This window comes from Sceloporus occidentalis, unplaced genomic scaffold, assembly GCF_023333645.1.
Source record: "Sceloporus occidentalis isolate IW3139 unplaced genomic scaffold, rSceOcc1.0.p SCAF_2, whole genome shotgun sequence".
Taxonomy (NCBI): Eukaryota; Metazoa; Chordata; class Lepidosauria; order Squamata; family Phrynosomatidae; genus Sceloporus; species Sceloporus occidentalis.
In genome coordinates, this window is record NW_028316982.1 from 232,513,056 (window position 1) to 232,519,688 (window position 6,633).

The following is a 6,633-nucleotide window of genomic DNA, read 5'->3' on the forward strand; positions in this document are numbered from 1 at the left end:
GGGCAGCGAGTGAAAAGGGATGTATTCGAGATGGGGCAGAGGAAATCCTGGGCTGGGACAGCAGACCTTGACTACCAGAACAGAGGGCCCGAGTGGAAAGGTGAGGAGAAAGAAGGTCTGATAAGTAAGGAGGGGCCAGCCCATGGAGGGCTTTAAACAGTCGTCAGCAGGAGCTTATACTGAATGCGGAAAGGGAGGGGGAGCCAGTGAAGGGATGCCAACACAGGAGAGATGTGGTCAGAGCGGTGGGCAGGAGGTCACTAAAATGAGTACCCAGATTGTGTGGGGCAATTAGCTTACAGTTGTAAACTCCTTAGACACTGTTAGTTCAGTATGAAACGGTATATAAATGAAGCTGTTTGTTTGTTTGAAAGAGAGTATTCTGAAAGTTTCCCTTTTAGAAGTCATACCTTCAGCTCATTAGTTCCCAATAAGCAGCTCAGTGACAAAACAGTAGACCACATTTACTAACCTATCTCGCAGTGCGTTCCTACCCACTCCTCTGGACAAAGGCATATACCATCTGAACAGATGCCATTGTTGTGGCAGAAGCATGAAGGTTCCATTGGAGGTGTTTTAACTGTTTAAAGGGGGGAAAGAACTATTACAAAGATTGCATGAAGAAATAGTGTTTATTACATTTCTACAAAATAGTGTGATGTAGTGTTTTGAGTGTTGGTGTAGGACACTGGTAGACAAGGGTTTGAATCTCCACTGGGTGACTTTGGGCAAGTCACACACTCTCAGCCTCAGAGGAAGGCAAGAGCAAACCCCCCTCTGAACAAATTCTGCCAAGAAAACCCTATGATGGGTTTGCCTTAGGGTCACCATAAATCAGAAATAATTTGAAGGCACACAACAACAACAAAGGAAATATATTACTGACAAGGAAGAAGAATACATTTACTTATTTTTGTGGCTATTGTTCTCATAGCTCTGACACAACAAGGGCACATAAGCCTCCCAGTCAAATTATCCTATCCTAATATGATGTTTCACTACAATATCACTGATGTCATAAAAGCAAGTTGCTTCTAAAAAGAAAGTACTTGCAGTGGTTAAGACACCAATTCTGATGATCATAAGGTCAGAAAGTTGGCAGTTGGAGGCCCAAGCACTGTGTAATGAAGTGAGCTCGTCACTAGTCCCAGCTTCTGCCAACCTAGCAATTTGAAAGCATGCAGATGCAAATAGATAAATAGGTAACACTTCAGCGTTCCATGAGCCACACGACCACAGAGACATCTTTGACAATGATGGTTCCCTCAGCTTGGTAACAGAGATAATCACCACCCCCTACAGTCAAACACAACTAGACATTCCCATCAAAGAAAACCTTTATATTTACCTACAGTTTAAAAAAATAAAATAAAAGTAACTCTCTAGTGTCCTATTTTTTCAGAGTAAATAAAACTGTTGCCTTTTTAGAAAGCAAATCATATTGGTGAAGATAACTAGGGGCCAGTGAACTCCCATTAGGACAGCTGAAAATGTGCTGAATCTAAATCCCTATCAGAGCAAGGATGCTGGAAATTACTAAAAACCACCTTCGCCCTGGCTTAACATTGTGCTGACATTGTAGTTACATGCCTGGGTTGAAGGAGATCTGTAAGTAGCATAGTTCAGTTCGTTCCTTGTTCTATTTCACTATACCCTTTTTGCATCTAGAGCCATAAGATCATAGGCAGATAGAACTGCCAGGTTAGGATGATCCCAGGCCTTGAAATTTCATGGCCAAAACCTGAGACATGAGGATGTCTCTTTATAATGTACAGAAGATGGGCCCTGGAGATGTTACAAAGGAAAAACCCAGGCAGTGTCTTTAAGCACCAATCACAGAAATTGCACAGAAATTGCCCTTCACTGTTGCACAGAGTGCGCTAGTCTAACAAATGAGGAAAATATATATTTGCATGCCTTTCAAGTCAGTGTTCTCATGATTTCCCCCTCTTCGCCCTGAAGGTTAGACAGGGCCCAAGCCCTATAGGCAGCGAAGCAGCTCTCTTAGCAGATTGCTCTGATGAATACCTCTGAGATCAGGAGGCAAAAGAGGGAGTGTAAAGGAAAGTCAGGAAGAAATTGTGAGGGCAGTAGCAGCTCCAGTCACACAATTGCAAAGACATGCAATAACGGCTGCTCACGAAACCAGTACATTTGCACTTTTCCTAATGATAGGACTGGGCCAAATGGGAAAAATGAGTTATAATCTGTTCCTGGTGCTACCTCTGCTTTTGATTTACTTGGCCACTGTTGTTGTTGTTGTTGTTGTTGCTGCTGCTGCTGTTGTGCACCTTCAAGTCATTTCTGACATAGGGTGACCCTAAAATGAACTTACCACAGGGTTTTCGGAGACTGAGAATGTGTGACTCACCCAAGGTCACCCAGCAGGTTTTCATGACCAAATGGGGAATCAAATTGTGATCTCCAGAGTTGTAATCTGACATTCAAACCACTACCATACTGGCTTTCTTGGCCAGTATGGTCCTGTTGATCTATATCCTACATTTTATTCTACTGCAGTATTTTCATTTTGAATTTAACTAATTCAATACCTGACTGTGATCATTTTGGTTATAAGAAACTTTCCATATGCCATACGATATAATAGTGTGAAAAGCCAAACATGACTCATCTGAATTGTTGCAATGCTAATTACACTGAATGTGTGCAAAGTTCAGCTAATATGTAATGGTCTATATTTCTAGATATCACTTAAACAGAGCTTTTTTAAAACTAAGTGTGGCTTCTCCAATTCTAATAGTTTTTCTTTTTCTAAGTGGATTCTAAGAGTCCTTGCAATATCAAGTCGTACACAAACATTATAAATAAATAAAATGTATACAGTATGTGTATGAGACAATGTATAAGACAATGTATAAGACAATCATAGCGCAGTACACCTGCACTATAATCTGTCTAGATAACAAAGGCAATCTATTGTGTATGAGCATCTAATACACCGAAGAGCTGAAAAGTAATCGGTTACTATTTTAACAAGCAAAGTTCACAGTCAGCAATCCTAAACACATTTGATTGTCCCATTAACTTCCATTGGGACTAAGGGCCCAAAGAGACAGGCCAAAATAAATCTGCTTCAGGTCACTTTGGAGGTATGCTGTTTAAATGACACACACATCTTAAGAGGCCAGAAGCTATGCCAAAGCTGCACTCTAGTCCTTAGTACTGGAGCATGGCTTTGGCATGGCTTCCAGCCTCTTAGGACACAGGCATCATTTAAATAGCATACCACCAAAGTGACCTGAAGCAGCTTTATTTTGGCCTGTCTGTTTGGGCCCTAAGTCCCATTTAAACAGAAAAGAATATGAAAGACATACTTCAGATAAACATTGTTAGGTACAGTATGCAATGGGATCTCATAGCACCTTTGAGACAAACTGTGTGAAATAGGTTGTAGCATTAGCTTTTAATATTTTAATGACTGCATTGTTTTTAGTTTGTTTGTTTGTTTGCATTATGCTGTAGCATACTCTTTCATAGACTTGGTCTACTTCCTCAGATTGTTGTTGTGTGCCTTAAGTTGTTTCCAACTTATGGGAATCCAGATGCATGGCGTAAATGCATCTTCCATGTATCTAAAGAACTAGATAAGTCTATGAAAGCTTATGCTACAGTATCATTATTTAAGTTAGTGTCAAAGGTGCTGCAAGATCAGTTTGCATACTGATATTCCAGACTAACATGACTATGGCTAGGACAGACCACCTCAAAAGGGAGGCCTGCCAGCAGTCTATTTCCCTCCGGAGGGACGCCACAGCCACCAAACTGTGCAGTGTCCCTCCTGAATAAAAAGAACCCAGAAAAACTGGGTTCTTTTGAGCTGCTGGGCGGATGTCATGAGTGCGCCAATGGCACACCCGTGATGTATACAATGCGCAGTGATGTACAGTCGCTGCACATCCATTATGCCAAGATGGCAGTGCCCATGTAGACGGGACACTGCCATTAATCTTCTGCCGCGCTGTGCTAGGGTTAGGGACCATGCAGTTGGTGCATGGTCCCTAAGCCTAGAATCAGCAGCGGCACGGCACTTTGGGACTGTCTGTCCCATGCCTCATTCTCTGAATTCTAGGCACAGTCTATCTCAATTAGATAAATGTGATTCAGCAGAAGTAAGCAGTAAGCTACTCAGAACATATTGTTTACAAATAAGTTAATCAATTTAGATTTTTTTAAAACCAATTAAGCCACAGAGAAACACCACCATAATTTTCTAAGATCAACAATTCTTTTCTTAGATTGAATAGAGATGCTGAAGCATTGAGTTAATGTATATAAAATACCTTACCTGGTGCAAACCTGATAATAAGCTGCCAGATGCACAGTGCCCAAAGTACAATGGTTGTTGCTGTACAGAAAATGCCAATTATTGTTTTCAGATGAGGACATAATAGTGGCATGTTTTGCTGGGTCCTGGATCTCAGCTTATTGAAAAATAGTATCCTCCACTTCCTTGTGATCAATCAACTACTAACTTACAGAAAATGTTTAATCTTTGTCCCAAAGGAACCTGCCTGAAGTGAGTCTTTACTTCTTTAGCCTGGAGGAATTTCCTTCACATGCATAGTCCACGCCCAACTAAAGCGCTCTTATCTGGAATTCATAATGCAAACATCAAAACATATTTTCGCTTTCATTCTCTGGTAAATCCTGGTTTCTATTATTTTATAGACCATTTAGTCTGACATGCCTTTCATGCTCACTAAAAGCTCTTTGCATGATTGATGTAACCTGTGAAATCATATGGCAGTTGTACAAACTGTGCAAAGACAAGATGGATTTGTGAGCAAAATGTTTTAAAAGCAAGAAAACAGAATGGGTAGAACAATCCCTACTGCTTTTCCTTCTTGACTGTTATCAATGAACAATTGATATACCTGATTATGCATTGCTAGCCATCTTCCAGGCTTTTCTCTCCCTCTTCACTTTTTAAAAGCACATTAAAAATAGGTGTATATAAGAATCACCAGAAGATAATGTATAAAAGGTGTAAAAAGTAATATGCATTCAACCCACCCTCCCCCTTACATTAGCCAGTCATCACTAAACAAAAAGAATCAGGCTCCATTCACACTACACAGACTGCATTCACACTGCAGAAATAATCCAGAGTAACACCACTTAAACTGCCATAACACAATCCTATGGAATACTGGGAATTGTAATTTTGTGAGACATTTAGCCTTCTCTGCCTGAAAACTCTGGTGCCAGAACAAACTACAAATTCCAGAATTTATAACTGCCATGGTAATTAAAGTGGTGACAAACTGGATTGTTTCTGTGGTGCAGATGCTGCCACAATTGTAATAATATGATTCCACTGTAACTTTCATCGTTCAGTCCCATGGATTTTCTGGGGTATGGAGTTTAAGGAGAGGCATTTAGAATTAGTCTCAGCCAGGGAGCAGTAATACCTCATCAAACTACAAACTCCAGGGATTCCACAGGATGCAGCCATGACAGTTGAAGTGGAATCAGGGGCCCTGTATGCAGAAGCTAGAATATTTCAGTAGCAGCCCATAGTATTCTGACCCTGAAGATGACCCAACGTCTCCTTTACTCAGCACTCCCATTGCAACATGAGGGTACTGTTTGCATGTGTCCCACCATGCTGCCAGCCACAGCCACAACAGGTCAAAATAAGGTGCCCAGTGTTGATCAGGTAGCTGGGCACCTCATTCTGACCTCAGAACAAGTGACTTGCCATTGTTGTGCAGCACAGCAAAACACATTACAGTGTGCCCTTGCTTTATGCAGGGATCCGTTCTGGACCTCCTGCGTAAAGCAAATAGTGTGTATGCTCGAGCCCTATTGACAATAATGGGGCGTGTGCATGTTGTGCACATGCCATTTTGTTTCCATCAGCGTAAGCTGAAAACCGCGTAAAAGGCGCCTGCATATAAGGCGGCCACACTGTATAAACAGCCTCCTAGCAGTGTATCAGAGGGCTCCTGATCTTCCAGGGAGGTTCAGAGCAAAATTTTACTCTGTTACAACAGAGGTATATGTCAGGTTTCATTCTGAACTGACTGGACAGTGTCCAGACTGTTTGCAACAGAACCAGGATTTAGGCTGTGCATTATCTGGACTCCCCACCGAGAGGCTGGGGGAAAGACATTTTCATGTCCATGCAGACAGGACCATAGTGCCATAATTGTGTAATGTGAATGGGCCCCTAATATGAACCTTAATATAGAAAGATGTTTTATAAGAAGTCAAACCCATGTTACGCTTTGTTGAACAGCACTTATATTTCATCACCCTACTTGGAGGTGCTGGGGCCTAAATCTGGGACTTTTTAAAATATGTACTCCTAGCAATTGTTCACAAAGAACAGAACAGAACAGTAACAAAAGTACTTCCAGATAGTTCTTCTGGAAATACAGGTTTCTAATTAGAAATGTATGTGTAATTTTTGAAGATATATAAACCCCAATGATAAATAAGCCTTGTGTCGACAGCAGACACTATGATACAAGGAGGAAGTGGCTTTATTTGCAAGGTTGTTTCTGTATCACCAATTAGTCTGTAAAGTCTGTAAAATATTCCTTATAGCATCAAGATGAGTATTCTGGATTCCATTTATAATACATCTTGACTTAAAATTAGGTGGTC